The sequence below is a fragment of the Ambystoma mexicanum genome, chromosome 5q, assembly GCF_040938575.1.
Source record: "Ambystoma mexicanum isolate Mex_15411 chromosome 5q, UKY_AmexF1_1, whole genome shotgun sequence".
In the NCBI taxonomy this organism is placed as follows: domain Eukaryota; kingdom Metazoa; phylum Chordata; class Amphibia; order Caudata; family Ambystomatidae; genus Ambystoma; species Ambystoma mexicanum.
Genome location: NC_090933.1, coordinates 631,603,967 through 631,616,001, shown reverse-complemented (window position 1 = coordinate 631,616,001; position 12,035 = coordinate 631,603,967).

Sequence of the window (12,035 nt, the reverse complement as noted above, 5' to 3'; positions counted from 1 at the left end):
TACAAGACAGAACCCAGAGGAAACCTACTCTTTACATCCAACAAAGTAGGTGCAATGCTGTCATAATGTCCTAACTGTTACTCAAACACTGTAAAACTCTAGTATTGTAGGACAAACAACTGTATCAACCCTACAGCATTACATTCAGTATTACTAATTGCACCTCAACAGGTGCACACTTTGTATTGTTATCTCAACACCAGTATAGTAACACACAAATAAGAGAATAGCCTTCCCAACCCGAAGTAACAGCCCATTCAACAATCACACACCTCTACATACATGCCTACCATCATACTCAGACACTCATGCACAATGCCCACATATATTGCACAACGTCCCATCCCAGACTTTCTCTTTTCCTCCAAATGACACCAAAGAATGCCTACCAAAAAGCAACTCCATAGAAAGCAACGCAAAAATAGAGAAAATCAAAATAAAAGTGTACAAAATAGGCATCCACCTCTAGCAGAATGTATTAAAAAAATTCAAACAAAACAGCTAATACAGTCACTAGCTAAGCTAAAGCAGGTTGCAGTAAAGAAACTTTGACTCCTCTTTCAAAATGTAAAACTAAACAGCCAGTTGTTACAAAGACAGCAGATACCACTAGTGCTTACACTGCACCTATACATCTTAATGTAGCCACAAGTAAGCCTACCAAAAAATGATTTAACAAAAAAGTTTCCACCAGTTTTCAGAACCTTATAAAAACAGGAGAGAAATCCTGCTCAACCCTTAAAACCAACTGCAGAAAACGAATCCTGGAAGCTCTGATAGACAGTGCAATCCTTCTCAAAAGGAAATTATTTATATTAGTTTTAAACAGAATGAAACCACTAGCAAAACTAACTACTTAACTACAACAAGGAAAGCTGGTCTCAACAAAGATAGCTTCGCAAACATCTGTGCGAGTGAGTGGAGTCACACCACCAGCACAGAACCATATTTCAATTAAGAAGCATACAAACAAAAGCAAACAAAACCAATTGCCATACATAGCAGTGGACGAGGGTATGAAAAGATCAATAATACCATCATGGAACAAGAAATGCTGTTCACACAAATATCTCCAGCAAACTTAGCATCAACTCTCCATTCCACTGAACCAATACGTCCAGTCTACAAATGGCCATGCACATCAATGTGTAGCATAGGCAAAACATATTTCACATCTTTATGCCAGTTCCTCAATCAGTATGTGAAAGGCAAAGACAAATTGAAATTAAAACTCTTACAAACTATGGATGCCTGTCCAGTGCGCAAATACACAGCACTGCAAGGACATTCATTAGCCTGCATTTCTGGACCTATTTGCGAAAGCACCTTCCATCATATCAAAATGATAGCAACACACCATTCAACTGTAAGAAATCGCGTTCATAAACTGTACTATGCCAAAAGTCCTGCTTTAGCACTGGCCAATTTAAATAACAATCGTCTACATGGTACAGCCAAACAACTACTCTCAGAAATAGAGCACATCCAGAGAAAACATTTTGAAAGTGAAAGTCACTTGCAAAATCCAATATCTTTACAACAGACTAGCAACAACTTTACAGATGGCAACCTTCTCCTACACACATACAAAAAAGAAATACTAAAGTATAAAAGCACATCTGCTGAAGTATCAAACCATGTGTGTGGGTGTTGCCGCAGGACTTTTCATAAAAATAGCACAAAAGCTGTATACATAATGTACAAAATATAAGACAATGAAGATTCCAAAGATTCCAAATGGTTCCAATTGGCTCTCTATCGTACAGCAGAAAACAAATACGAAATTACTAACCCCTCAATACTTTGCAAATAGTGCACTGCAAAACTTGACAACAACCAAATACCTTCACGTGTGATTACTAATAACTTGGAATTATTCCCACTACCAAAACCACTGCAACAACTTAACTTGTATGAGAGCATTATAATTCCAACAGTGCACCCACTTCAAGCAATAATACGCCTTCAACCAAAAACAGCAAAACTACCCCCCTCTGAATTACTAAAAGGCCTTTGTGGCAAAGTAGTTTATTTGCCATTAGATCTTAAAGAAAATGTACACACTCTGGGAGTGCAACGGCCAATGGAACAATCTTTGATTATCCTAGTAAATGGCGTACATACAAAAGACAAAATAATTTGGCAGCAACTACTGGACTTACATTAAGTTAGAAAAGCCCAGCAATATCTAAAAGACAACAATGAATACTACAAAGAAATAGATATAGAAGAAAACCTGAGGAAACCACCGAAATAATTCAAGACTCATCAGAAACTGCCCAATTTCAACTTCTAGATCCTACGACAGAATCCAATATTTTAGACCATAATGCAATTCACCCATTGCAATCTAAAGACACCATAGATGATGCACTGGAAACTTATCAAATGCGGCAAGCCAAAGGAGCTCCAATCAGCATATGGGGAAAAGGTGTAGAAGCATGAGCCTTCCCTCTACTCTTTCCTACTGGAAAAGGAGGAAGGTACGATGAAAGACCCACACAAATAACAGCATCAGAATACCGCTCTTTGCTAATGTATTCTGAAGACCACAGATTCAGATAAAACGTGGAATACATATTCCACCGTCTCTTTGAAAGTGAACTAGCAACTATGTGCTACTGAGTTGCACACACATTGAAATCAGGTACCAATTTTCAAAATATGTCTGCTAGGCAATTACTACAAAAAGTACAGGACAAAGACGAAGTTTTACAGTTGAGCATTACAAACCTTTTAGCAAACATCCATGGTACAAAGAATACTTGTTCCGACGACACGCAGAAGTACAGTGTATGATAAGAAACCTTAGCCCACCCACATGGTTTGTGACATTAATTTGTGCAGAATATGCATGGGAAGATTTGCACGATTTCCTATGCATGGCAAACAAAAACAAAACAAATATAGATATAAAAACACCTGGAGAACTCTGCTCTCTAGATCCTGTAAATGTATCAAAATATTTCCATCATCGCTTTATTGCCATGCTACACTTCATTTGTAATAAAACAGTGCCTCCCTTAGGAGAAGTGCAGCACTTCTTTTGGAGAAAAGAATACCAAGCCAGAGGAGCACCACACATCCATATGCTTTTGTGGATTAAAAATAATCCTAAATTTGGTCAGCACAGTGATGCCACTGTTTTGCAGTTCATTCAGAAATATGTCACTTGTGAAATCCCTTCACAAATTACACATAGTGACCTAGATGCACAAATTTTACAATTTCAAAGACACAAGTGTGGGAAGTATTGTCGGCTAAAATATAAAAACAAAGGGAAATATTACACCAAATGTCACTTTGGTTTCCCTAGACCAGTTTCAACAACAGGTCAAGTGAACAACTTCATGTCTTCAGTTAGACATAGTGTCAAAGGTAAATCTCCTAAGAACACATACTGCATAAAAAGAACAGAAGGATCAAAGTAAATCAATGATTACAATGCAATCATTGCCCTCCTATGGAATGCAAATATAGATGTGCAATACATTGCAGACAATTCCAGTTGCAGTTGGATGATATGTCACAGCCTACTTAACCAAAGCAGAAAAAACAGAGCTCAAAGACCTCTGGGACAACATATCATCTGACAAAACACTGTCACAGAAATTGTACAGTTTAGGCATAAAAATGCTCTCCCATAGAGAATGTGGCTGCTACGAAGCCGCAGACTGGTTAACCGGCACTGCCTTGTATGGAAAATCTGAAAACATAGTATGGCTAAGCCTTGGTCCTGCTAAATCCAGAAAAAGAGTTCTCAAATCATATGAAGACATAGAAACAACAGCCAAGACATATTGAAAAACAATTTACTAGACACATACTACCCAAACAGGAGTACCACTTTGGAAACCATGTGTCTATACCATGTAGCCCAAAACTTCACATTAAAAACTCCTCCACATAAAGAACTTTATTACATGTCTGTACTACAATTCTTTAAACCATGGAGAAAAGAAGAAGATTTATTAGATACCCATGTCTCCTATGAAGATGCTTTCAAAGCAAATGCAAGCACTATAACAGACATAAACGTTTTGAAATATAAAACAATGTTAGACAATGAACAACAACAAGAAGAGCTCCAAGCACAATCAAATGTAGACACTCCTGACAGCAGTCAACCTTCTCTAACAGGAAGCCAAGAACAACTTGGACAACCACTCATAGCAAATGAGGCTGAATTAGCCATGACCGAAGTAGAAAAAACCATGTACCAGTATGAAGAGTCTGCAGAAGACTTTGCTATACTCAAATCACAATTAAACAATGAACAGCGTAGCATTTTCCTATAAATAACAAAACAAATTGAACATGGTATGCAGCACAAAACTAAAACTTGTACCTGCCAAGACTACAAACCTATACTGCTATATGTGAGTGGTCAAGCTGATTCAGGGAAAACATTCTTAATAAAAATCATCAGCAAGATCCTCCAAAAATTGAAAGACAACAAACTGTCAGCTGTTGTAACTGCCCCCACAGGTTTAGCTGCCTACAACATAGGCGGTGTCACTTTACACCGATTACTACTCCTTCCAGTAGAACACCAAAACAAATTAGACTACTACAAACTTTCTCCAGAAGCTGCAATGGAACTACTCAGAGTTTTGAAACAAATCAAAATGCTGCTAACAGATGAGGTGAGCATGGTCTCCAACCTAATGTTGGCTTTGATTCACCTCAGATTACAAGAGGTCCTAAAAACAGACTACAAACAGCTCTTTGGATGAAAACACATTATTGTTTTCTGAGATCTTCTTCAATTAACGCCAATTAAAGGTGAACCTATTTTTAAAACCTTAGGGCAAAAACTATGCCATAAAACTCTTGGCAGCATAGGAAATGTCAATCTTTGGCAACATTCCCAATACAAAGAATTACCTGAAAATATGTGTCAGTCTGCAGACCTCACCTATGCCAACATTTTGAAAAGTATTCGGATTGGTATTCTATCTAATGAAGCACAGAGTATCTTGAATATCAGACACATCCATTGTTAGTCCATACATGGAATAAATGCACAATGACCATATACTCCATGACACTTCAGTCGTGAGGTTCGATTTCCAAACAAGTCTGGTTTTATTCAAAAGTATCTCAGTCGGCCGATTGGGTCCCAACGCCTCACGACATGGGTTCCCAGACACTGTGAGATGTGAGAGAGCGAACAGCGCTCAAGCAGTCATATATATACATAATACATCATCATTTGCTAATGCTATTCGACCCACCCTTATCCATGTCATGCAGGCTAGGGTTCGGTAATTGACAGTTATGACAAGTCTTCATTTAGTCTAAGCATTATTTATTCTAGCAAAGGCTGCAGAGACAGTTTTCTGTTATTAGGAACATGGGGCACTGGCACAGGGAGGATATTGTGTTCTTAGCAGAGAGACATTCCATACAATGTTATCTGTTTGCTGCGGCACATGAGCTAAGGGTCAGACAGTTCTGAGGCAGAGAAAATACCATCCTTCGGGAAGGAGCACCGCCACTTGCATATAATTCAAGTTTAACTGCCTTTTACAACAGCGCTTGCAAGACAAACTGGCACCTGGGCTACTGGGCTCTTGCACAGTTTCAAGGCCTAGTGAGGGGGAAACAATGTATTTCTGCACGGCTCTACATTCCTGTCTACGTTAGCATTTCAGAGTACAAGCTGTGACTTTGCACCGTGTTTGGATCTGAAGCATAGAATATATTTGCAAAGCGTTACAAAAAAGAAAATGGCCGGCATTTACAAAATGTACTCCCTATGGTCACATTCAGGTTTCACAGTTTGCAATGTTTGTCACATGATGCGATTTGCTTCTGGTCAACATACTATTCATATAATTTGGGCTATGTGATTACATTTTCGGTATAACAAACCCTCTTTTGGCCTTAAGCCAATGGCATCATCATCCAAACATTGCGTCCTCATCAGAACAGGTGTCACTTTCTGAACTACCCATGTCACTATCATCATCATCAGAAATATTGATTGCCATACATTCTTTAATTATTTCATTTTCATGTTTCGGACCATCATTTATCATACGAGGAGTAGATTTCACAATGGTTGTACTAATTGTCTGTACACATTTATTTGTAATTATGGAGCAAATGGCTGGCAAGCATTGTATGCAACAACAGCAGAATATGAGGATACCGAATATCATAACCAGAATTGCAATTAGTTTCCATCCCCAGGATCGTAACAGTTCCCAGAACCATGAATTTATGTTTAAATTTCAGCCACCTCTGGGAACATGAATTTCAGAACTTAGGACATGTAATTTCTTAATTGGTTCAAATATTGTAGGGGAGGAGTCACTTACAAATACACAGCATGCTGATCCCACTAATTTGCATACACCCCCACGGTCAGCCAAAATAATGTCAAGAACCATTCTATTCTGAAGTGCAACTAGCCTGATTGCTTTTTGTTCCAGTGTCATATTGTAAAGTATGTCAGTGGTTCCATTTATTGTTTTCTCTAACACCCTGGGCAGTTTTCTAATATTCCATGAGTTTATTGCCTGTCCCCAGAAAGGGATAAATGATTTTGCTATGTCCCCAAAAATGTGCCCAGCAGTATTATCTCGTTGTGGCTGAGATCTAGATATTTTTGCTATTTCAGAAGTTTTGGCGAGGAATACACCAGGTAAAAGTACCCCTAAATAACAGGTACCCTCCCAGTTTCTAGGTAACCATGGATAAGCTTGGTCTCCACATACAAAATAGACAGAACCTCCTATAAATGATGGTTTCTCTTCGTGCTCAAGTACAGCAGTATTCATGCATCTAGTAAATGTTCCCACTGGGTGGGAACCTTTTTTCCGTAAGCAAAATGGAACAGAATGTGGACTATGATTAATAGTATAGGAGGGAGGCATGGCATCCTTGTTTCCAACCAGAGCCATTTTGAAAGTAATTAGGGACTGGTAAGGCCTAGAGAGTCTATCTACGGGACTGGTCGATGCAGTGTTCATTTTGCTCCTATTTGTAAACACGGAACCACCCAGCGGTGTTAATACCAATCTTTCGAATTCATTTGTGTTTGTTCCATCAAAGTTTCCAGTGACACTATCATTCCATCTTCCAAAAAATAGAGCTCTTAATGATGCATAACAGGCAGTACTAAGGGGTAGAGGATGTACATACTAACCCATTCCTCTTTCCCCGTGCTGGGGTAAATGCGAACACACCCAGCAATTGGATCTATTCAAGATAGCATGAGTCATATTCATAATCAGTAATAGATGCATACCAGTATTCTAGTCGAGCATCTCTCGAAAACCTAGCTCTATACATATTACTCGCTCTAACCGACCATCTCCAGCACCCTAGCCACCACCCCTCTTGACAGTGCTATAATCCTTCCAGCCTAGCCCCGATCCTTTGCCAACACAGCCCACCTAGCCTACCCTACCATCAGATATGGTAACCTGGATCTTCATTATGATGTTTCCATTCTGTGTTATCCCACATGACATCCCATGTACTGGGTCACACCACCTATTCTAACCTAATGGCCTCAGCAGACTAGCCTGCCCAAGACATCATCCCATCCCCTGCCTTACCCCCCTTCTTACCCAACACCAACCCATTTGAACTGCCATGCACTAAGCTGCTTAACCTAGACACCATATCCAAAACCCAAAAAGGATTTCAAACCACCTCCCTTACCTTGCCCATTCATAAGAACGACACCACCAAGACTTCCCACCCTAGTACCAGGGCATTAAGACTCAACCGTCTCAGATCTAGAACCTACATATATCCGACCCTGCCCAAACCAGACAGCAATAACAGATCCAAACCCAAACCAGCCTCCCCCCTCATTGTCACCAGAATCAGTGATATCCTTGTCGGAAAAAGTAGACTCCGAATCTCCTCCCTCCCCTAGCTCCTCACCTTCGTCCTTCTTCCTGGAACCCTTCCTCTACTTTCTTCTGATACACTTTTTTTTGTGGAGATAAGGACGACCATGGAAGGAAGCCACTGTACCACCAGATGAGGTGACCAAGGGCCCCCCCCGGGAGCGCCAAGAGGGGAAAAAGCCCGAAGGCACAAAAAACCCCTGAGAGACCTCGGTGTCAGCTGGAGAGATGCGCAGGCGGAACACTCTTGAGACAAATGCAGGGCAAGGTGAATCAATCCAAGGAGAGATGGCAGTTAAGATCCTGGAGGGGTGAAGTCCAGAGAGGCAACTATGACCCAGTACACGGGGTAACAGGCAACCAGCAAGTAGAACATGTAGAATAATGCAATCCAATAGGCAGGCCGGGATCTGGTACACGTGTGAGCAGTAACAGAGAAAAGAAAACCCACGAGAAGCAGGAAGCAGATTCTAACGGGGGCGAAGGCAGAAAAAGGAAGAGGACAGGGAGAAAAAACAGGAAGAGAGGGAAGGCAAGCAACGAAGAACGGAGGAAGAGAAAGAGAGAGATAGACTATAACAAGAAAAAAGGAAACACAGATGAGAATAGAAGGGGGCAAGGAGAAAGGAAAGGAAGAGAGATGCAATAAGGAATGCAAATGAAGAAGAACCGAACAAAGCAGGAAACAAAAGAAAAGGCACTGAAAACAGAGTCGGCGGGCTGGACGGGAACAATGAACACAGGGAGCGATAGCAACAAGCGGAGTAACCGGAAGCGTTGCGACGCATCCGCAACCCGGAAGAGGTGTAATAAATACTCCGGGCCGCGCCTACGTGAAACAACTAGACCAGTGATAGAAAGATTGTGACGGGTAGGCAGCCACAGCACGATGGAAAGACGATCATCTCCTGCACCGCCAGCGGCTCCACAAGCGCCACCCGCCTCGTGGCATGACAGTATGCTCCCTCCTAAAATTCCCTCCCTCCGGTTTACCCGGATGGAGATAATGAAACTTGCGCAATATAAAAGGGGCTGAAATATGCAAGATGGGTTCCCAGGAGTTCTCAGAAGAGGGGTAACCTTTCCACCATACCAAATATTCAAACTTACCTCTACGATACCTAGAGTCGCAGATTTGAGCTACTTCATATTCAGCCTGAGTGGACGCCTGTGGTAAAGCAACTCTCCCAGAATGACGCGACCAGGCGTCTTCATGGAAGGTCTTCAATTGTGAGGCATGAAAGACTGGATGAACCCTGCTAAGGCAATTTGGAAGTCGTAAACGAAAGGCCACAGGGTTCATCTTCTGGGTGATCCTATAGGGCCCTAGAAACTTAGGGGACTGCTTGGAGGGGTGAGCCCATCGAGGTAAATATCTTGTGGAAAGCATTACTCTTGAACACACTTCCCACCCGGGGACTGGTTGCCGGTGTTTATTAGCCTGAATATTGTAACGCCTTTGAGCTGCCCTAAGACCTTCCCCAGTCTTCTTGTGTATCTCTCTGAGGAGGGAAAGTGAGGAATCTATCGAGGGCAGGTTAGTGGAAAGATCAGAGACAGGTAAGAGGATGGTAACCATAGGTGCAGAAAAATGGACTGAAACCCAGAGCGGAGTGTACCGAGTTATTATAAGAGAATTCTGCCAAAGACAATAATGAGTACCAATTGTCCTGCTGGGAGTTGGTAAAACATCGCAGGTACTGTTCAAGGGTACCGTTGAGACGTTCTGTCTGTCCGTTGGATTGCGGGTGGAACCCAGAAGTCAGGGCCCTTTCTATTCCCAGTCTCTCACAGAGGGCTTTCCAAAATCGGGAAGTGTACTGACTGCCCCTGTCTGAAATGATTTTCGTTGGCATTCCGTGTAACCTGAAGACATCCTTAAGAAACACCTCAGCCATTTCTGCTGCTGAAGGGACACGGGGCAAAGGGGAGAAGTGAGCCATCTTGGTGAACAAATCCACTACCACCATTATACACGTGCATCCCTGAGATTTGGGCAGTTCCACCATGAAGTCAGTTGAAATAGAGCTCCAAGGGCCATCCGGCACTGCACAAGATTCCAGCAATCCAATCGGTCTTTGATGTGAATATTTGTTACGAAGGCAGACAATACAAGACCGAACATAATGGTCAACATCTTCTCTCATTCCCGGCCAGTAAAAATGTCTTTGTAGGTACTTGAGAGTGCCCGTTCCGCCTCTATGACCGGCTAGTTTAGAGTGATGACACCAGGTCAATGCCATCTTCCGAAAGGCTGGTGTGGGTAAGTATAGTCTACCCTTTACCAAGTAAAGACCGTCTCTGACATCGTAAGTCAGGTTCTTGGGATGTTTATCAACCTCAAAACGTCCTCCCGAAGCCTCCTTTATCTGCTTCAAAAACTTAGAAACCAGTCCTATACTCTTAGTCAGGGGAAACATCCGTTCTGGAGGAGGCTCTGATTCAGGCAAATAGTCGCAGCGACGGGAAAGAGTCTGCCACCACATTTTGATTATCGGGTATGTATGTTATGTTGAAATCAAATTGTGCGAAACAGTGAGCCCATCGGGCCTGACGTGTGTTGTAACACTCAAATTGCCTGAGGACCTGCAGATTCTTGTGGTCGGTCCGAATGGTAAATGGATATTTGCCACCCTGAAGGAGATGGCGCCACTCCAAGCAAGCAGATTTCATGGCTAGTAATTCACGTTCTATGACTGAGTAGTTTCTTTGGCTGACATTTAGGGTTTTTGAAAAATACGAGACAGGATGTTCTACTCCTTGAAATTCTTGTAAAAGGACAGCTCCTATGGCAGCTGCCGAGGCGTCAGTCTCAAGGATAAAGGACATGCTTTGATCCGGCTGTTGTAAAATGGGTGCCGCACAAAAGGCCTCTTTGAGGTTACAAAAACCGTGTTCAGCTTCAGCAGATCATTTCAACGGTTCTGAAGACTTCTTGAGAAGAGTTGTTATGGGCACGATTTTTTGAGAAAAATTCAGAATGAATCTCCGATAAAAGTTTGCCAAACCCAAGAACTTTTGGATTTCTTTGACAGAAGTAGGTGATGGCCAATCGAGTATGGAAGACACCTTGTGAGGGGCCATCGAGATTCCTTGTTTGGAGAGGATATACCCCGAATAGGGGATAGATTTGGCTGAAAACACACATTTAGCGAGTTTGACTGAAAGATGGTTGTCTCTGAGTCTTCGGAAAACATCTTTGATGTGCTCTTCGTGTTCTTCAGGGATGTGGGAGAACACAAGGATGTCATCGAGATACACTAAAGTGGTTTGACATAACAGATCAGAAAATAGTCTGTCCATAAAACGTTGGAATATGGAAGGGGCGTTAACTAATCCAAATGGCATTACTTGATACTCGAAAAGTCCGAACGGAGTCCTGAAGGCGGTCTTGCATTCATCTCCTGCCTGCACACGGAGAAGATGGTAAGCATTCCTTAAATCAAGTTAGGTAAATACTGTGGCTCCTTGGACTGCTTGTAGGATCTCAGTTATCAACGGCATGGGATACCGATCCTTCACTGTGACCTTGTTTAAGCCCCGATAATCTATACATGGCCTTAATTCTTTGGTTTCCTTCTTTGGAATGAAAAACAAGGAGGCCCCAGCGGGGAACTTCGAAGGCCTTATGAGACCATTAGCCAAATTTCTGTCTAGATATTCTCTAAGAAATTGCTTGTCCTCCTACGAAAGTGAAAACATCCTGCGAAAGGGCACCAGTGCTCCCGGAGTTAGGTCGATGAAACAGTCCTCAGGTCGGTGTGGAGGTAGCTCGATGGGTGACTTTTCTGTCACTACCTCAGTGAATGCCTTGAGGTAATGTGGCAAGCAATTGACAGCTTTAGTCTCGCAACTGCTCGCAATCTTAACTGTTTCAAATTTGGGTTCAGGTAGACATTCCGACTTACAAAAAGAGGACTGAAAACTTAGTAAGTTCTTTGTCCAATCGATGTTGGGGTTGTGCTTGCGTAGCCAACATATTCCCAAGATAAGAGGGAAGTGAGCCGCTCTAATGATGTCAAAAACGATCCTTTCGGAGTGTTGCTGTATCGACAAGGTGAGTTCTTCGGTGGTGTGGGTGATCATTCCTGAACTCAAAGGTTTGCCGTCTACCCCTTCTACCTTCTGATCTTCTTGTTTGGCTATTCTTTTGACACCCTTCTG